Source organism: Rhinolophus sinicus, linkage group LG01, assembly GCF_036562045.2.
Source record: "Rhinolophus sinicus isolate RSC01 linkage group LG01, ASM3656204v1, whole genome shotgun sequence".
Lineage (NCBI taxonomy): Eukaryota > Metazoa > Chordata > Mammalia > Chiroptera > Rhinolophidae > Rhinolophus > Rhinolophus sinicus.
The window spans coordinates 73,791,147-73,813,827 of record NC_133751.1 but is presented as its reverse complement, the minus strand read 5'-3'; the positions used below and the strand labels follow the sequence as shown (position 1 = coordinate 73,813,827).

Here is a 22,681-nt window from a genome sequence, read left to right as displayed (position 1 = left end):
TGTAAGATGAGGTTCATATTTTCAGGCTTGTAGAACACATTGTTTCCATCTGTTCGGGGGTTATTTCAGCATAAAATGGAAGATGTAATCACAGCAAACAGTCCAGGATGGTAAAGAAACTGTTACCAGAGAGTGGGCTCTTCTTGGTGCGGTGTCCAGGTTCTTGGCGTCTCAAGCAAAGAATTGAACAAGACACAGAAATATAGTGGTGAAAGAGTAGTTTACTAGAAGAGACAGTACACTCCAAAGAAATAGGAGAGGACCCAAGCAGCAGAGAATGGCTCAAGGGACCAAGGTGGCATTATTAAAAGAAAAAAAAAAGGGGGGGTTTGGAGCGGGCCCCCAGCAAAAGAAGAGGCTCAAAAGGCGCTGACTGGTGAGGACTTGGGGGTTTTATCCCTTTTTTTTTCTCTAGAATGGGCTGTTCCTTTCCAGGTATGGGACCACTCAATTGACACCTGTAATTGACAAGAGGCTATTACCTCATCTTTTTAAACTGTGCATGTTCCTTCCCAGAATTCAGTCTGTTATAATGATATTAATGAACTTCCAGGAATATGTATATTATGATGATGGTACAATGAGGCCCAGGTGTAATGAAAGTCGTTGTGGCCTTTACTGTGCAGGTATGAGTGGCCGGTTTCGTCTAGTTGGGTATTTTGTACCCATTTGTTTCCTCATAGCGGTAGACAATTACAATGAAAAGGGGAAATTTTGGGCAGAGAGGGGAGGTCTTTGGGCAATCGCATTCTGTGGGTTGTGTTGGAGGTACAGGAATTCAGAGACCCGATGCCTATCTCTAACTGCCTGCCTTGTTTTCCCCTTGAGGGATGTGATCCCCATAAAATCTCTATGGGAAGTTGAGGGACAGGAGGTCTTTTGTTCTCTAACTGCTTCCTGCTGGGCAGGGGCGTAGAGCTGTCCCTACCCATCGGGGGATTCACGATACTCTCGCCCTATCTGATCTTAGATGAGAGGAAGAGGGTCTCAAGATCCACCTGGAAGATTGCGTTGGCTTCTTTGGTTGGGACTGGTAATCTTGTTGGGGTATCATCTGTATCCCCAAGGTCCCTGAATGAGAAAAAATAGATTTTAATTAATAAATTTAAAAGTGTTGGCTTAAAGAGCAGAGCTCAAATCTATTAATGTGAGGTGGCCACGTGATGGAAAACCTGTCAGCTCTCTAGGGCTTGTGGCCACTTAACCGGTTATTCAGGTGTTGTTAATTGTCCAGGAGTTAGTCCCAGAATGGGTAGGAGAGAACATTAGACTTTAATGATTACAATCAACAAGCATAAATCACAAGTTTCAGGGCAATTATCTAAAGCAGAGGGTAGGGGATGTCTATGATTCAGGTTAAAAACAACCGATTGTCTATAATTAAGGGAAAAAATGATTATAATCAGGGGTTATAAAGTTAAAACACTGGAGAAAAGAAAATTTAGAATATAATAAAAGGCCTCTTCACTTGGCCCATATCAACATGGGGGCATGTTTCTCATTCATAGGAAAAAATCTCTTCTTCCTCACTTCTTCAGATTACATTGAAATGTTCTATCTTTATTTTCATAATATTTATTACTTCGTTACAAAAGCAATATCATCTAACCCTTCTCAGAATGGTGGCACAGGACCTGAACTCACCTCCTCCCATGGATACACAGAGTATGCACCTGAAGAACACACAGAGCAATTCCTCCTGAAGAACTGAGGGCTGATTAAACAGCTTAGCACAACAAATGATAGAGGGACCACAAAGAAAAGGGTAGAAGGGATTGAGACATAGTAACGAGAGGGACTGGGACACAGTAGGACAGGAATCCAACCCCAGGGCAGCGACCTATGGTAGAAAAAGATATTACTGAGGGGCCTGTGCACAGAGTTGCCTGCCATGGCACACAGCAAAAAAAGTAGCAGTTTAAAGGGTACCTAGACTGTACATGAAGGAAATCCATTCACTAACCCTAAAGCATCTTCCAAATGGCAGGGAACTGCTGGAAGTCTCTCTGGGATCAGGGGTGCCAGCAAGTGCCATTTTCTACATACACACACGCCTTTCCTTTCATAGCATGGGTGAGAGCACAGTTCAGGCAGTCTAGCTGGCCTTCCAAAGCTGCCCCAGTGTACTCTGGGCCCCTGGCCAACAGCAGCTACCAAAGGTGGCCCTGACACAGAGAGCTTCAGGAACCCCCAGGCTGTCCCCAATCCGGCCATCCCACCAAGTTGGTCCTGGCACAATATGCCCCATGACCCCCACAGCCAATGCATGCTCCGGCTCTGGCTATCCTGCCAAAGCAACCCCTGTGTGGTGTGCCCCAGAACCGCCAACCCACACATCCTAGTTCCAGCCATCCCACCAAGGCAGTCCAACACAACAAATCCCGGAACCCCCAGCCTGTGACGGATCTAGCCATCCTGTCAAGGTGGCACTGGCATGGCACACCCCAGGACACCACAGCCCACACCTGCCCCAGCCCCAGTGGTCCCACCAAGGCAGCCCTGGCATGACATGCTTCAGGACCTCCCAGGCTGTGCCTAAGCTGGCCATCCTAGCAAGGCAGCTCCGAGATGCCCTGTAGCCCACACTCACTCCAGATCCAGCAGTCCCACCAAGGCAGCCCCAAGATCCCCAGCCCACACTGGTTCCAACTGTCCTGGCCCCAATGCAGCACACCCTGAGAGCCACTCCCAGCCTGCCCCCACTCTAGCTCCAACCAGTCTGCCAAAGCCACATGGCACATGTAGTCTACACAGGGGTTTCTCCAACAAAAGGCCACTCCTTCAAGACCAAGAGAGACAGCTGTTTCACCTAATTCATAGAAATAAACACACAAAGTCAAAAAAAAAAAAAAAAAATGGAGATAAAAAATATGTGCCAAATGAAATAACAAGGTAAAATTGTTTAAAAAAAAAAAAAATGGCCCTAATTTAACAGAGGTAAGAAGTAAATTTCCTGATAAAGAGTTCAAAGTTATGGTCATAAAGATGCTCATTGAACTCAGGAGAAGAATGGAAGAACACCATAAAATTTTCAACAAAGGGTTAGAAAATGTAAGAACCAATCAGAGCTGAAGAATATAATATCTGAAATAAAAAAATACACTAGAGGGAATCAACATCAGAATAGACAATACACAAAAATGGATCAGTGATCTGGAAGACAGGATAGTGAAAATTACCCAATCAGAACAGCAAAAAGAAAAAGAATTTTTAAAAATTAGGATAACTTAAGGGACTGCTGGGACAACATTAAGCTTACTAATATTTGCATGTTAGGCATGACATAAGGAAAAGAGAGAGAGAAAGAGGCAGAAAACTTATTTGAAAAAATAATAATTAAAAAATTCTCTAACCTGGTTAAGGAAATAGACATGCAGGTCCAGGAAGCACAGTGTCTCAAACAAAATGAACCCAAAGAGATACACTCCAAGACACATTATAACTAAAACAGCACAAATTAAAGATAAAAAGAGAGTCTTAAAGAAGCAAAAGAAAAACAAAGAGTCACATATAGGAAAAGCCCCTAAAACTATAAGCTGATTTTGCAAAGGAAACTTTCCAGGACAGAAGGAAATGGCAAGATATATTTAAAGTTCTGAAATGAAAAACCTTACAGCCAATAATATTCCATCTAGCAAGTTAATCATTCAGAATTAAAGGGGAGATAAAGTTTCTTAGACAAGCAAAAACTAAAGGAGTTTATCACCACTAAACCAGCCTTGCAAGAAATATTAAATTCTTTAAGCATTATAAAAGGCCATAACTAGAATATGGACTTTTCTAGACTATAAAACAAAAAAATTTCACTGGTGAAGGCAAATATATAATAAAAACAGTGGATTGTCCAATCTAAAAACTAGTATGAAGGTTAAAAGACAAAAGTAGTAAAATCAGCTGTAACTATAATAAATAGGGGATACACAAAATATAAAGATGTAAAATATGACATCAAAAACATAAAACATGGGCAGAGTAAAAAGGTAGTGTTTCTAGAATGTGTTCAAACTTAAGCAACTATCAACTTAAAAAGGACTGTTATATATATATATATATATATATATATATATATATATATATATATATATATATATATGGAGAAAGAGCAATATATAGGAACCTCATGATAACCACTAACCAAAAACCTACAAAAGAGACATAAAAAATGAGAAAGCAACCCAAGCACAACACTAAAGAAAACCATAAGGGAAGAGACCAAGAGAAAAAGAAAGGAAGAAAAGAGGACGAAAAAATAACCAAAAACAATTTAACAAATGGCAATAAGAACATACAAATCAATAGTTACTTTAAATGTAAAAGGACTAAATGATCCCATCAAAAGACACAGGGTAGCTAAATAGATGTAAAAACAAAAATGTATATACTGCCTACAAAAGGCTCAAGTCAGATCTAAAGACAAACATAGACTGAAAGTAAAGGGATGGGAAAAGCTATTCCATGCAAATGGAAATGAAAAGTAAGCTGGGGTAGCAATACTCATATCGGACAAAATATACCTTAAAACAGAGACTGTAACAAAAGACAAAGAAGGGCATTACATAATGACCTTAACAGAGGTCAAGAAAACAAGAGGATTAAACAAATCTCAAAGGGATTACCTTGAGTGTGTCCATCACTAGTTTAAAAAAAAACACTGAAGTGATATTATTGAAATGAGACAAAATAGATTTCAGAGCAAAGATTATTGCCAGAGATAAAAATGATTGGTTCATAACAATAAAAGTATCAATTCATCAAGAAAGCATAATAATCTTATACATTTATGTGTCTAATAAGAGAGTTTCAAACTACATGAAAAAAATTGATAGAACTACAAAGAGAAATAGACAAATCCACAAGGGTAATCAGAGATGTCAATATCTCTCTCAGTGCTTGATTAAACAAAAAACAGAAAGTATTTAAGTCATGCAAAGTACTTTCTCTGTTCACAACAGAATTAAATTAGGAATCAATAAAAAAGTCATTAAGAAAAACACCCAAATGTTTGGAGACTAACACAATTCTAAATAACTAACGAGTCAAAGTAAAAATCAGAAGTACAATAAGAATGTATTTATTTGAATTGAATGAAAATGAAACCACAACATATCAAAATTTGGGTTGTTACCTATGCAGTTCTTAGGGAGAAAGTTATAACACTAAATGCATAACTTGGAAAATAATATATTGAATCAATGATTTCAGCTTCTTCCTTAAGAAACTCATCTTAAAAAGCACAAATGAAACCCAAAGTAAGCAGAAGAAAGGAAGTAATAAATATCAGAGTAGAAATTAATGCAACAGGAAAGAGGAAAGCAGTATAGAAAATTAATGACACCAAAAGTTGGTTAACTGAGATGTTCAATAAAGTTAACATGTAGCCAGACTGACTGGAAAAAAAAAAAAAAAAAAGGAAAACAAGAGGATATAACATTAATATATATGTAAGCAACCAACATAGAAGCACCTAAACATACAAAGCAAATATTAATGGACTCGAAGACAGAAATTGACAGTAACACAATAATAGTAGGGGACTTTAATACCCTGATTTCATCACTAGATAGATCATCCAGACAGAAAATCAATAAGAGAACAGTGGCCTTAAATGACAAATTAGATCCGAGAGACTCAATGGATATATACAGAACATTTTATCCAAAACCTGAAAAATAAACATCCTTTTCAGGTGTGCATGGAACATTCTCTAGGACAGATAACATGTTAGGCCACAAAACAAGTCTCAATAAGTTCAAGAAGACTGAAATCACATAAAGCATCTTTTCTGAACACAATGATATGAAAGTAGAAATCCTTTACAAGAAGAAGACAGGAAAACAAAAATCAAAAAACACAACCATGTGGAGACTAAACAACATGTTACTGAACAATCAATGGTTCAACCAACAATTCAAAGAAGAAATCAAATAATACCTTGAGACAAATGAAAACGGAAATACAACTTTCCAAAATCTGTGGGATGCTGCAAAAGCAATTCTTAGTGATACAGACCCACCTCAAGAAACAAGAAAAATCAGAAATAAACAATTTAACTTTACACCTTAAGGAAATCAGAAAAAGAATAAACAAAGCCCAAAGTTAGTAGAAGGAAGTAAAAAAAATCAAAGCAGAAATAAATGAAATAGAGACTAAAAAGACAATGGAAAAGATCAATGACACAAAAAGCTAGTTCTCTGAAAAGATAAACAAAATTGATAAACATTTAGTCAGTCTCATTAAGAAAAAAAAGACAGAGACAGGGGCCCAAATAAATAAAATCATAAATGAAAGAAGAAAAGTTACAACTGACACCACAGAAATACAAAGGATCACAAGAGACTAATACGAACAATCGTATGCCAATAAATTGTAAAACATAGAAGAAATGGGTAAATTCCTACAAATGCACAACCTTCCAAGGCTGAATCATGAAGATATAGAAAATGTGAATAGACTGATTACAAGTAATGAAATTGAATCAGTAATTTAAAAACTTCCAAAAAGCAAAAGTCCAGGACCAGATGGCTTTACAGGTGAATGCTACCAAATATTTAAACAAGAATTAATACCTATCCTCCTCAAATTACTCCAAAAATTGAATAGGAAGGAATGCTTCCAAACTCATTTATGAGGCAAGCATTACCCTGATACCACAACCAAAGACACCACAAAAAAGAAAATTATAGGCCAATGTCCCCGATGAACATAGATGCGAAAATTCTCAACAAAATATTAACAAACTGAATTCAACAATACGTTAAATTCAATACGGATATTTCTTAATCATACACTATGATCAAGTAGGATTTATTCCAGGGATGCAAAGATGTTCAACATCCACAGTCAATCAACATGATATATATATTAACAAAACAAAGGATTCAAATCATACGATCATCTCAGTAGATTCAGAAAGCATTTGAAAAAAATCAACATCCACTTATGATTAAAAACTCAACAAAGTGAATAGAGAAGAAATGTACTTCAACATAATAAAGGCCATATATGACAAACCCACAGCTAACATCATACTCAATGGTGAAAAGCTGAAAGCTTGTTCTCTAAAAGCAAGAACGAGACCAGGATGTCCACTCTTGCCACTTTTATTCAACATGGTATTGGAGGTCCTAGCCACAGCAATCAAGCAAGAGAAAGAAATAAAAGTCATCCAAATTAGAAAGGAAGTCTCATCATATAAGATTTAGGAAATATTTTTTAATATTAAGTATCATTCTTAAGTGAGGAATCAAAGCCCGATTCTTCTCTGTATCAAAACTGGTTAGCCTGCATTGGCACCAAAACGTGATATAATGATTCTTTGGAGAAAAATGGATATACTAGCACAAATATTTTATTGTTGACATTTACCCCGGTCCCCAAAATCATAATAAAAGCTGTTAGCACAGCAAGCAACACCACTCTTTAACCCTGAATACGGCAATGGAACTGATTGGGGCACTGCAACAAGAAGAATGGCAAAGGCAGATCCTAGAAGTCTTGGGCTCCAAATGTGTTGGGTCTTTTAGTTCTGCTTTGGGAGAAGATGACCTCCTCTTTGGAGTTCCCTGGGGAAAACGAACACGACTGGAACTCAAGCTCTACCATAGAGACTGTTTGATTGCATCAGGGCAAAGCAGTTCATTTTAGGATAGCCTTAGTGTTAAGGAACAGAGAGACGATCATGGCTACAGAGGGAACCAATCATTGTTAGGTATTTTAATGCCTTAAACCTACTTGGCTAGTCTATACCTTAAGAACCATTCTCAGCAACAGCAGTTATTGCATCTCCTCCAAATAAACATACTCTTAAAATCAATTACAAATTCATTACATTTGCATATTTAATTTCTTCCAATACACAATTTACACGCCTTCAAGTTGTTGGCTGAAGATTTCAACTTCAAAATGATCTCCTAAAACTATTTGTCTAGATAATCAGTCGTTGACAGTAGAATTTTCTGAGTTACCCACAATAATCTCATTGTGCTCCCATGAGGATTAATTGTGATAAGACCCTCGAACTCTTCAGCACTTTGCCTTATGCCCACTCATCTATTGTTTTTTACAAACCAAAATTCTATTTTATATGCAGTTGATTTTCTGGATGTTGTTGCTGTTGTGTTTTCTTACACTAAGAAAAATGTCCTGTGCTTTTAAAATGTCTTTAAAATTATTTTTAAAGTCTACCTAACAGTCCATTAATGGAAAGGTCACAGTTTTTCTAACAATATATTTATTGTTGAACACTTTGGTAGCTATAGATTAGTCCTCTAAATAATATTGCAATGAATATTTATTTAAGTTAATATTTATCTGCAAATTGATTACTATCTCCAGTTATTTTCTTTCAATTTCTACTTTAATATATTTAACTTGCAAGATTTTCTAAAAACCACATACATGATACAAAGAAAACCAAAATGCAAAGGCATGCAATATATTCTTTGGAAGGCTAGGTAACTTGTTTTCTATGACCTCAGTAAATTTCCCTAAAAAAAAAAAAAATGTCTCAAAATTTAATTTCATTTTGTGGAATAAAAACATGCTCAATTTAATAAGGTTTTTGTTCAAGCAAGATGATAACTTTATGTAACACTAATTTCAACTAGAATATACTTTATGCAGCAAAACATGGCAACTGGTATTTCTCTCAAATCATAGAAAATGAGATATTTTGTCAAGTTATTCAGAGAAAGGATCAGGTGAATGGAGCCTGCCTCATAAGACTAAATGTTTATTTCCTTGTGCCATTTTTGATATTGTGCTAGATGACAGCAGATGAAAAACTAAACTTAAAAAGTCCACAGCCACAAGCCTGTATTAGCAAGCAGGGTCCAGATTCTACCCACAGCTAAGCTTCTTACTTACCCATAGGTGCTCCTGTTGATCTAAATCCAGATAGAACAAAATTTATGATCCTATTCCCATCTGACATTTCAGTCAGAGCCCTGATCTAAGAAGGGGAAAAAGGGGATTAATATGCAGGCATTGCTTAGAAGGAAATATTTTAAAAGCTTGTTAGAATTTAATTTACGTAGTCTTTGAATAATACCAAAGTCCATAATGCAATCTATGAAAATAATTATCAACCACTTATCCAAAAGAATATTAATGTATATCATATGTAACCTAAAGAAAACTAATTTAATATAAATGCTTATGAACAGTTTTGAGAAAGAAGTCTATTAAGAAGAAAGGGAAATTGAAACAGGGAAGAGAAAGATAATAATGCTGATGTTTGTCAGGCTGTGCTAAAATACAATCATAGTAACAGGCTATTGTGAATCTCAGAAAACAACAAATTATAATCTCTGTAAAAACGGCTTATTGTCTTCCAAGCTCTGTGAAGACAAAGGTACCTCTACTAACCTCAAAGAAGTTTTAAATAGCTTTGGTCATAAATAGCACTTGACAGAATTTTCTATCCAATTACGTTATACTTAGCAATGTGACAAAATGGAATAGCCTACTCAAAACGTTATATTAAAATATCTTAATTTTCCATCAAATATTTATTGAGAACTTACTATGTGTGCCTAACAATACGTTTGAAACTCAGGTCATAGAGAGTTTAAAATATACTGTGAAAGGCAGTTATTGCCCTGTTATTCTAATCATAAATTCGAGCATTGTAGCTTGGAAAGATCTGTCTAATCAGATCAGTTTTAGATTAAAGTCTTTCAGAAGACTTTAAAATAAACATTCCTCAATAACTTACTAGCAAATCTATTCAGATAATGGCCTTGATGACTGAAGTCATATTTTGTAACATCTTATCTCATAACACCATTGTCCACCAGAGAGAAAACTTCCAGACTATTTCAAGTTTTCTGCCCTGATTAGAATCAAGGAGAGTGTGAAGGAGATAAATATAAAATAAAACAAAACAGAAGTAGACTCTTGGTTCCATTAAAAAAAAAAAACAAACAAAAAAAAACACCTAGCTTATCTGAAATCGTGTAATTTGGGAGGGCAGAGGTTAAGTCTGTTCACAGAATACAAAGCAGATTAAGCAAATGAGGATTTTTGAGTGCCTGGTTTATGGTTGCACATCACCAGAGTACAGTTCGGAAAACAGAAGATTTCAATGATGTGGCCCTTAACTCTTAAGAAGCTTTCTATCTATTAAAACAGACAAAGTTGCAAAAATTTAGAAAAAGGACAAAGCACTGGGAAAACTAGCTTAACAAGGTTCATTCAACCTTAAAGGGTGGACAATATAAAGGTGAAAAAGAAAAGGTGAGGATGATCAGGTAAGAGAAATGGCATGATAAATACTTGAGGGCCATAATGAATAAGGGAAATTTGGGGGTGGGGTAGAGGATAGATCTGACTTGATGAAGGTATAAGGGGTGGAGGCCAACATCCTAAATTCCTCATGAAGAGGGGCAGACGTCCTCACGAAAAGAGACAGAAAGGGCACAGAGGGTAGGTGAGGATTTATACAGGATGTCTGAATGCATGTATTGGGGAGTGGATATATACTCGTATGTAAACTGAAACTTGAGGGTCCTACTTCACAGATCGGTATGTGAATAATGAGACCCGCCCCCAATGGTGTTTTGAAGCACAATCTTCAAGCTTGTACTTCCATTCCATATTTTATCCACAAATATTTGTTGAGCCACCTAAATTGTTATTAAATACTACATAGACAGGCTTATAACCAAATAAACAAATCCAGTGTCTTTCCTCCAGGCAACCAGCCCCATATCAGCATCCTGACAATCCACAAATCTTCTAAAACCTTTACTAGTACCTAAGATCAACAGCTTGTACCTCTTATTTCTGGAAACAGGGTTCGGATGTGACTCTTAGGACTAAAAGTTGCCACAGAAGTTGCCTATCAGAAACCTGTTGTTCCTGTCTGAGGGCCTGCCCACTGTGTCTACTGCCAAAATGTGAGGCTTCAGAAATCTAGACTTGACAACGATACCCTCTTTTCATCACTCTGTTCCTCACTTGCATCAGTAAAACTTCAACTTGCAGTGAGGAGACTACTGCCCTCTCATCCCAGAGCTACACACAAACAAGGATGTCCAAACTGGACTGGAATTTTTAGGGTCACTGGAACAGGCACCTGGCTTGCAGACTAACAGTCATTTGGCTGGACGGAGACAGATTTTACTGACTGTCAATTCACAAACTACAACCCCCTGTCCACCTCTGCCGGCTGCACGAGGCACGGAGGCAGTCCACTCCCCAGCTGTTCTTTTTACCAATATTGTGACTCCAGAAGCCTTGTTGACCTTCCGTATCCCAGGAGCTGCCCACAATCACCCACGTCTAACCCCAGCAGCATCAATAACGTTTAAGCTCAGAGATATCTGACATCTCCTCTCCACTTCTTCATCACCACCAAAGGAACCTGAGCTCCTCGTGTAAATTTACCCACATTTTGCCAAACGCCCTTCAGTTGCTACATCTCAATAGTTCAATGAAAAAATTTAAATTCCACTTTACCAGGTGTTCGTCATAGCAAGAGATACATATTTCAGCTGGTAGCTAGAGACCAATAAAGCAAGAGAAAAGAGACAGACACAGAGATAATTGAAGTCTTATAATTATTATATTGATTCTTTTCCATCATGTTAACTGTGCTCCAACAAGTACGATTTAACGCTAAATGCAACTACTATAGTGACTAGAAAAAAGTCAATTGATTGGAGCAATAATATGTTGAATAAAAATATTTATTGTAGCTTCATAAAAAAACTGGTATCTCAAATGCTCCCAAATAGCTGTTTGAATAGATCTGACATACGTATTTTTAAGGTAATTTATTCCTCGGATTTAATATGTGAATATTTTAAATTATGATAAAGCATTACAAAACACTAATTACTTGTTAGCTAATCTTCTGAGGACAGTGACAAATTAAGAATATGATGCAAATATGTTTTCCCAGATTAAAACAAAATAAAGAATGTAATTCAAAGAAAAATTGGCAAATCTTAATGTTTTGAAAAGAATCCTAATACTTTTTGCTCAAAATCCAAAATAATGATAAAAATGAAAATTTAGAATGGTACATTCAACTGTCAATATAGAAGTCACTTTAGTCCACAAGTCACTAAAGACTTCACCTATTCTATGACATCTAATGAGCTAAACTTAATATTAAAATAATTACTTAATGTTGAAAAAGGGACACAACCATTTAGGCTGCTTTAGTCCCTTCAGTACAAATTACAGCTGTGGAAGAGCTTCAACTATTTCCAGGTTCTGAGAACACATTAGGCCACTTAATATAACATCCGGGTTTATTGTTTGCTTTTTGATACCAAACAAGATAGACTGATTGAGTCACTCACAGGTATTCATTCCTTCAACAAATATTTACTAAAGGATTATCATATCAGACACTGGGAGAGAGGATGTTTCCATATCACTTAATTGAAATTCAGTAAGTACTTTCATAGTAAGTATTCAGTTATAACGGGGATTAAAAGATTTAATATTTGTATAAAATTTAAAACAGTATGGGGCATATAGTAACAAATGTTTGTTAAATAAATTATGTTGAAGAATCAGTTGTAATATGATCTTTGTATAAGATTTTGGTTGTTTTATTTCTTGTCTCTCAACGGTTTCTACGGCATAAGAGATGGTGGTAGAATCCTGAAATACCAGCCAGGAAGCTGAGAACAGGAGACAACTAAGTCAGTATGTGCCCATATAAAACAAATCACTTGATAGTGAATTTCTCTGAAGACATAAAAAGTTTGTAGGACTGGCAAGACAGGTTTTACATTGTCTTTAAACATTTATTCAGCAAATACTTCTGAAACACTATACATCAGGTTTTGTTCTAACTGCTTTACAGATAACAACTCATTTAGTTCTCAGAATAACCTTTTGACACTGTGGGGCAGAAAGAAACTTTCCTCTGCCCCTCAGGATTCTTTCAGTTGGTCTAATTAAATCTACATAAGAAAGATTAACAATAGAAAATAACCAAATTTAATTACATACGTATGTATGGAAACCAGATATGAGAGTTAGAGACCTCGTGACAGGTTCAGAGACAGAAAGGGAAAATGAGATATATACACAGTCTGAACTAAGGATGAGGTAAGATATCTTGGGGCTTCAGAGGGGAGGAAGGTAATTTGCAGAAAGGTAAGAAGAACAGATATTCAGTAATTAGAAGTTTGCCCTGCCATATAGATAGGTCATTAAAAGTTATTTCTGGTCATTTGTTTTTTAGATTCCACATATAAGCAAAATCATATGGCATCTGTCTTTCTTTGTCTGATTTATTTCACTTAGCATATTACCTTCTAGGTCCATCCAAGTTGTCGCAAATGGTAAGATGTCATTCTCTTTTACGGCCGAGTAATATTCCATTGTATATATGTACCACCTCTTCTTTATCCAGTCGTCTATTGATGGGCATTTAGATTGTAAATAATGCTGCAGTAAATAAAGGGGTGCATACACCTTTTCAAATTAGTGTTTTCTATTTCTTTGGATAAATACCCAGAAGTGGAATTGCTGGGCCTATGGTAGTTCCATTTTTAATTTTTTGAGGAACTGTCTTCCATAGTGGCTGCACCAATTTACAATCCCAAAAACAGTGCATGAGAGTTCCTTTTTCTCCACAAACAAAATAGAAACAAACTTACAGATACCGAGAAGAGATTGATGGTTGCCAGGCGGGAGGAGGTGAAGGGATTAAGAAGTACAAATTGCAGCCACAGAGATGTAAAGTACAGCATAGGGAATATAGTCAATAATATTGTAATAACTATGTATTGTGTTAGATGGGTACTAGACTTATCTGGGTGATCACTTTGTAAGTTATATAAATATATAATCACTACGTTGTATACCTGTGAAACTAATATAATATTGTATGTCAACTGTATTTGAAAAATTAAGAAAAAAATTCAAGTTATTTCTGGTGATAACTCTTCTAGGCAAAGCCTCTAATTTAAATTCTTTAAGGGAGAGGTGAAAGTTTCTCCTGAGCTTTCAGAGTCTTGATTGCCTTCAGCTCAAAATAATTCACATCCTGGGGAGGCCAGTTCTGAACCCCTTCAATACTATCATTACTCCACTTTACAGATGAGGAGACTGAGGCCCAGAGAGGCTGAGTACTTGCCAAAGTCATACACGTAGTAAGAGGCAGAACGTAAATTTATACCACAGCAGAGGGGGCCAGCATTTATAAGAATCCACACAGCCTCCGTCTCCCTGAGTCAGAATTGTTCTTCTTTATTTATAAGTTTACTTATCATATATCTCCATAATGGGAAAGAAAATCAATATAGATTTTACCTTACAAAAAGAGACAGTAAAAAGACACTTTGACATGTCCCTAAACCATACAAAAAGCAGAAAAGGAGAACTGAGGTGACAAATGAGAGTCTAGGGCTAAAATGAGTCTTAAATTTCACATGATCATAACTATTCCTTTTTGATATTCAAATGTATTTTGCAAAGAGAGTTGGAACCCATCAAATATTGGCAAAGTACAGAGAAAGCATATCTGTATCTTCCTCAACTGAACAGAGGAAATTCCAACTGCTTTGCCCTCATCCTAGCCCCCTGCCCTCAAATCTACTACAAATAAGGATATGTAAGCAAACTACAGATCACAAAAGGTGATAAGTACCAACAACATGAAACATGACTTTTCCATAATAAATAAACTGCAACAATTGCAGCGAAACACTATTGAAAGTTGCCTTTACTTAGAAATCCTGCCTAAGAAAATATGCCTAAGATTTACTTAGAAATCCTGCCTAAGAAGCAGACTTTTCTCAAATTGCCCAAAATGAAGATAAATCTTAAAGTGGACCCTTTTCCTGAAAACCAAACAATCATTTCGGCAACTTATCAAGAAGACTTAAAGCTTGAAAACTGCCAATATTTGTCTGCCTCAGAGAGAAAGATCAAGAAATACCATCGCAGTACCTTCCAAGAATATGGCAATGTTTGTTTCTCAATTCTTTCCACAGTGCAGCTCTGATTGGTGAAATAAGAGTTTAAAGGAGTGCAGAGGCTTTCTAAATGTTTATAACCGCAGGTCCTGCCAACTGCTGCTTCTCTTTCAGTTGAACACGTTTTGGGCCACTGAAGCTGGGGTGTCAGCCCCTGGTTTGATGATGCTTCAGTAAACAGCAAGACATCAATACGCTTTCTGCCCAAAATGTTCAAAACAGACACAAAGGCTTCCCAGGCCTAATGCCTGAGCCTCCCACAACTGCTCAGCCAAACCACTCTATCAATCACGATTATTTGGTGCCCCCCTCTGGCCTCACTGCAGCAGTTTAATTTAGCTCCTCTCAGAAACTGAAAAGAATTCCTAAGGAAAAGTCCAAGGTGGAATCACAAAAACTGCCTGTGAGTGAAACCTCGTTTTGTCTGCACTTATAATTATTCCAATTCTCCAAAGCAAAGGAAAATTTGGTGGGGCTGACTGCATGCTTTTAAAGTCATAATGTACTTAAAGTGATATAATTTCGCTTTATGGATTTTTAAATATCCCCCAAGGAGATTAGAAAACTCTTATCAGTTTTTCACAGTTAAGATAACTAGGCTACCTGGGCTCTGCTCAGAAGACTAAGGCGATTTACTTAGCAGAAATGATTCTGGGAAATTCAGACAGCTTTGGAACACTGTGCAATGGAAATCTTTATCAAAAACTCAGGTTAAATAATATTACTCACTAAGGTCATTTGGGAAAAAAATGGCCAAGAAAGAGAGTAATAAAATTAATCAGAGTGAGGTCTTGCTTTAGTACTAAATACTATGGAAACCAACGATTTAGTCTTTCAACAAAAGACTAGATGGGCAGGAGGCTATCCATATACACTTCTGTGTTTCCCTGAAAATCAGACCGAGCCAACAATCAGCTGTAATGCATCTTTTGGAGCAAAAATTAATATAAGACCTGGTCTTATTTTACTATAAGACCTGGTCTTATTTTACTATAAGACCGGATATAATATAATATAATATAATGTAACATAACATAATATAAGACCGGGTCTTATATTAATTTTTCCTCCAAAAGATGCATTAGAGCTGATTGTCCAGCTAGGTCTTATTTTTGGGGAAACATGGTATGTACTAAATAAATATCATGAGTATCATAGTTTATACACCAAAGGTGGTTCTACTAAAAACAGATTTATTTTCCCTCAATATCATCTGTAAGACAATACAGGTGTACCTCATTTTATTGTGCTTTACTTTGCTGTGTTTTATAGATATTGCATTTCTTACAAATTAAAGGCAAGACCCTCCACCGGCAAAATGATTAGGACTCACTGAATTCTCAGATGATGGTTAGCGGTTTTTTAGCAATATTTTTTTAATTAAGGTATGTACATTGTTTCATTTAGACATAATGCTATCGTCCACTTAATAAACCACAGGATAGCATCAACATAACTTTTATATTCACTGGGAAACTAAAACATTCATCTGACTTGTTTTATTGCGATACTCACTTTGTTGCGTTGGTTTGGAGCTGAACGCGCAGTATCTCCAAGGCACTCCTGTACCTGGTAAAGCTACCTAAGTAAATGGCAACTTGATAAATAGTCATTTCCAGTGGTAAACAGAGATGACATTTCCTTACTACAAAAATATTTTCTCTGACAGATGAGATTAACTGAATCAGAAATCTACTGATACCGAAATCCCACAACCAAATTCCCTATCCTAGCACTTAACACAGTTAGAGTTTTTCGTTAATATCTTTACTTACTTTCCTAGATGATATAATATTTGCCCTTTACTCCCAATGCTTTTCACATGGTTTGACATATAATAAGCCCTTAGATGTTTTCTTGGATTCAAGTGAATGTCCCTTTTAAAGTCATTTTGCTCAGGGATTTAATAAAGGAATAGTAGACTAAAAGCACAAGTTCTGACCTTTTATACAAGGTATTTTTTTTTAATGAATGAAGGTCTGATCTGGAAAACACTGTGTTATTGTAAATCAAACATTTTAGCGCCATATCAGAAAAAGGTAGGAATTCTAACTATAAGCGTCCAATCGATCCTATTTTAGAGCTCCCAAAAAGGAACAAAGTTAATTATTTTACATTTGTTAAATAAAAAACTAAAAATATAAACCTATTGAAACGGAGAATACTCACCTAAAGAGGGAAAATAATGTAAGCCTCAACCTTAGATTTTAATAAGGATTGCAAAATAGTTTTCTAATACTTCTATGTCTCCTCTGGAAAATACGAGATGAAAATATACATTAAAAATTTGGGCCATGACTGCAACAGTTGTCCCATTTAATCAGGCAATTGGTTAGTGTTTATCTAGTTTCCACCTGCACAGTTTAGCACAGCAGAACAAACCCCCCAAAAGCAGGTTGAAAAGAATGCTTTAGTTCTATCTGAGTCAGTGATCCTCTTCTGACATCATGTCAATACTGAACCATGATAATGAGTCAGATGGTTTCAGGTCGCTCATCTCCTGCCTTTGTTTTTACCCAGCAAGTAACATAAGTCACCTGTCCTATGTGCAAAGAGGAGACTCACAGCCTTGAATCACGAGCCTGTCTGGAAGCAGACCCAGCAACGCCTCTTGCAGCAGGCCTGTCACATCCACTCAGCACATCCTTTCCAAATGACCAACAGCCCCCCCAAGTGCACAGACCAGGAATTCCAATAGCATCCTCCCATCTAAGGCACATGCCGGTGGGAGTGCAGATGTTCTTAGGAATGATAACAACTATAAAATTATGTTTGATTTGATTCTATTTTTTGGCTTCCTGCGTTATGATGCTTGTACCAAATCAACCCTTGCATTTTGTAGGGGAAAAGGATGTCTGCAAGATTGATGACTTCCTTATCTCACTGCCCTCCCTCTGCTGAAATTAATAAGGAAAAAAACTTGAAGTCATTAAAATTCTTCATGCAAGCACACTTTCGCCCTGCTCTCTACTTCATAGACTTTATTGCCCACAAACGACTGTGGACTTTTAAGTTTCCAATCTAACTTTCTCAGGAGAGCCAATGATCCTGTGTATGGCATGGAAACTTCCCTCTCTTTAGACATTTTACCATTTTACTCAATTCTGAGGATGCAACAAATCTCATTTGGGAGCGGCACACCATCACCCACATATTAACATGTCACCCTGAGTAATAAAGTTCACAAACTCCATTTCATTTTTTTCTTTGCCATGTTGCCTGGCAATATAAAAAGGTGTCACATCCCTTTGATTTGTAGCTTGTGTGTTTGTGAAATAGCCTTTCCACAAACAACCTGATGAAGTCAAGGAAGCTGAATGACTTTTTTTTTTAATGCCCAGGTCTATTTCCCAGTAAATATTCATGTACATAAACATAAAAGTGTTCAATGAGGTGCAATCTTGGTAATTGCACAAATAGGAAAAAAAAATCAAAGCATGATCGTTCTGAGTGGAGTAGGAAATTCTAGGCCTACTGCTTATATAAAAAGCAGTGACCCCAAGTTACATAGGCTGGAATGGCATTTCCAGACCTTTGAATTACTAAGGTATCAAAAAATGCCAAATTAGTCACATATAATTGAAAAATGGCTATCTGCTCTTCCACAGCTTTCCCTAATTTAGGCGTCTTTGTGATATGCAAAATATATTTACACCTGACCCATTGTAACAGCCTGTTTTCCAATAAACATATTTGTATTTCACTTTGACAGACACTTCTCTAACAGTCATTCTTTTGTCACCATTATTTGGGGAGAAAAGAATAGCAATCAATCACAGATGCCGTTTGGATTTCTAGTAACCACATTTCCAGATACATAATGGAGACTTTTTGTGGTGTGTGTGTGGAGATCATCAACTATTTTCATCATTAGTCATATCTTAAATCTCTGTGGAGTGGTTTTTAATAGTTGGGGGTATCACAGTCTCTTCTGAGGATTAAAATACCAACTGTTCTCCCATTAAATAAAATAATCATAAACAAAATTTCTGTCTATAATTCAAGAGACTCACAAACTTTTAGAGTACAACAATCATGGATGATTTCAGGTTAAGAATATTTGCTCTAGGCTTGTTTTTAAGCCAGCATTATGCTGGCAATGAGGGAAATAGGTTAGGATAAGCCAAGAAAGGCTATAGTGAAGAAATGAAATTTTTCCATTTTCATCAGAACCAATGAGCAGCGAGGGTAGTTTGACCAGGGTGCAGGCGAAAGAGAGAAAACTATGAAACAAATACAACAAAACCTGGAGACTGAAAAACACGTTTTTTTATCTATATGGAAAAGGGGGGGAGATATTATTTCTTAGTAAAGACTAACATTTAAAAAAAAAAGCAAGAAAGAAAAAAGGACCATCAAGTGGGAAACTGGTCCTTTAAAAATGTTAACACTTTTTTTATTGTTGTATCTTTATTTTACATGAAAATAACTGGTAAAAAGATTTATTCCACAGAATTTTTTTTTATTTAAAAAATATATCAGGAAATAATATTTGTGAGTTTTGTAAAATTCCTAAAGACCAGTTTCTGGTTCACCCATAGGTTGTGTTCTACAGAAGTGGTGGTGCCTTATGTTGCCAACAACACACTCTATAGTACTTACAGTGAGTGGGAAGGACATATTTAAAAGAAGGTCTACATGTAAAGAGGTTAGATTTGTAGGCCTCTCCCAACCACCCTTCACAGCCTGGCTGCCTCCCCTTGCCACCCCACCACCATCTTCCTAAAAGAGGAGAGGTTTATTCTATGGTGAAACCAAACTGGAAGGCTCCAGACTTAAGACAACAGATATAACTAGGGGGCAGAAGGTGGGAATATGGAGCTGACAACAGAACCAAATAAGTGAAGTTTCACAGGAAATAGTAGCCTCAGGCCCCTTTCTCCTCCCTTCTTCCAGAATGCCACAAGCTGGGCTGAGTCTCCACCCCAAGACAGTGTATTAGAGGATTCCTCCCTAGAAAAAAATCAAATAGTCCCAAAGAAAAGACCCCACAAATCTGAGGACTCCTAATAAAAAGGTTGAGTCCCCTCAGATTACCTTCTAGTAAGTCATCAGTGGACAAGCCCCTCTAACGCAACTTTCTATTGCCTCAATCAACTTTCTATTGCCTCACTAATAATACGAATGGACATCCAAGTACACCAGCATTTGAGAGAATCCTATAACAGAAAAAAATAGACAGAATAAAATAGAAATACAGACAAATTAAAGACAATGCAGGGTATAATAAAGTGCTTTAAAAAACCCATTATTAACATTTACTGAGAAATGAGTTTATATAAATAACAAAGAACAGAGTGCCATTGAAAACAATGGTAGATAAGCTCTTTAAAATTAAAAATAGGATAGCTAAAATGTAAAACAAATCAATAAAAGGAAAAAGAAAACATTGTTTTGTGTTTCAAACATTATGTCTTTTTTGTTTGTGTTTGGCAACTAACAGGTTAAATGTCTGTAAGATATTAGAAAAATATATATACAGATGCTCTAAGACCATCATAAATTGAAGATATCGTTAAGTTAAAAATGCATTTAATATACCTAACCTACCAATCATCACAAGCTTAGCTTAGCCTACCCTAAACATGCTCAGAACACTTACGTTAGCCTACACTTGGGACAAATCATCTAATACAGTCTATTTTATAATAAAGTGTTGAATATTTCATTATGCATATTGCTTTCACACCATTTTAAAGTTGAAAAATCCTAAGTTGAACCACTGTAAGTCAGGCACTGGCTGTATTGGTCTCTGACCCCAGTTTCTGGCATAGAGTTCCTAAAAACCCTTGTAATTCCTGAAATGATAAGAGGGCACGAGGAGCATGTTTTGTTCTTTCACCCTACTTCCTGACACAGGGTTCCTGAAACCCTTGTAATCTCCTGGGTGATAAGAGTATCTTTTGTTCTAATGAGGGGACTCTGGGTGGGCTCCTGGATGAGGGCTGGTCACTGGAAAGACCAAGCCATGCTGAATCCCTTCATTCTCTAGGAGGGGATGGGGGTTGGAAATGGAGTTAATAACTGATCATACCTATGTGAGGAAGCCTCCATTACAATCCCAAAAGTAGGGCTAGCCCGGTGGCTCAGGCGGTTGGAGCTCTGTGCTCCTAACTCCGAAGGCTGCCGGTTCGATTCCCACATGGGTCAGTGGGCTCTCAACCACAAGGTTGCCGGTTCAACTCCTCTAGTCCCGTAAGGGATGGTGGGCTCTGCCCCTGCAACTAAGATTGAACACGGCACCTTGAGCTGAGCTGCCTCCTGGATGGCTCAGCTGATTGGAGCGCAGGCTCTCAACCACAAGGTTGCCAGTTTGATTCCTCGACTCCCGCAAGGGATGGTGGGCTGTGCCCCCCGCAACTAGAAACGGCAACTGGACCTGGAGCTGAGCTGCGCCCTCCACAACTAAGACTGAAAGGACAACAACTTGAAGCTGAACGACACTCTCCACAACTAAGATTGAAAGGACAACAACTTGACTTGGAAAAAAAGACCTGGAAGAACACACTGTTCCCCAATAAAGTCCTGTTCCCTTTCCCCAATAAAATATATATATATATATATATATATATATATATATATATATATATATATATATATATATATATATATATATTTTTTAAAAATCCCAAAAGTATGAGGTTTGGAGCACTTCCAGGTCAGTGAACACATCCACGGACTGAGAGGGTGACACATGCCAACTCCAAGGGGACAGAAGCTCCTGAGCTCGGGAATATACCAGACCGTGCACTATGCACCTCTTCATCTGGTTATTTATCTGTATCTTTTATCATATCCTTCAATTAGCTGGCAAACATAAGTAAATGTTTTCCTAAATTCTGTGTGCTGCTCTAGCAAATTAATCAAACCCAAAAAGGAGGTCATGGGAACCTCTGATTTATAGCTATTGGTCAGAAGTTCCAAGTGACAACCTGGACTTGGAATTGGCATCTGCAGTGGGGTGAAAACAGCCTCATGGGACCGAGCCTTTAATCTGTGGGACTTGATGCTATCTCCAGGTAGACAGTGAGAGAATTGAGTGAAACTGCCGGACACCCAGATGACATTGCAAAGAATTGGTTGGTGGGGAAAAAACCCACACATTTTGTGATGAGAAATGTCATGAGTATTGTAGTAATGTGGTAGTAAAGGAGAAACACAAGCGTTAGACTGGAGTTTTTCCCTAAGCAATACGGCACTCTATCTCTACTAAGTGCACATTTTGTATGTTACAGAAAGAGAGTCTCATGTCATCAGACTATATACCCTGATTTTTATTTCTAGTTCTGAGGCTCATGGGCCAAATTAAATCCTTAATAAGATATTCTGTAGTTAAGTCTACATGCTTGCCTCACCCCTAGGTTGTAAACTTCTGGAGAGCGAAAGTCAAACTCCTTAAGTTAAATCTAACATTTCACGCACCCAGTACATTTTGAGGCATAATTGGGTGCTATAAGAAATCCTTTTTGAAAATATTCTTAAGGATTCCAAATATCTCTAAATCTTTTAGGACAAACAAAGCAGGAGAGATATGTTCAAATGAGTATTAAACATATGATGGGGGAATCTACTAAAAGAACAAGAAAAATAATCACTACTTTTGAGTTAAATGATGGTAGTAAATTAAATGAGGGGGAACAACATTTTAGTTCAAGATGGAAACATTTGGAAATACTAGACTAATTTAGTCAACAAAGTATTTCTGATACTTGCTGAACAGAGCATTAAAATAGATG

At 36.9% G+C, this 22,681-nt stretch overlaps 1 long non-coding RNA gene across 1 annotated transcript; it reads right to left on the bottom strand.

The window, feature by feature from the left end:
* Positions 1-237: 237 nt before the first annotated feature.
* Positions 238-17,580, bottom strand: LOC141572892 (uncharacterized). The gene is made up of 5 exons (XR_012498422.1): positions 17,483-17,580; positions 16,461-16,527; positions 13,278-13,413; positions 8,866-8,950; positions 238-1,071 (listed from the first exon to the last, which is right to left on the bottom strand). It is a non-coding gene; the product is annotated as an uncharacterized LOC141572892 (long non-coding RNA).
* Positions 17,581-22,681: the final 5,101 nt, after the last annotated feature.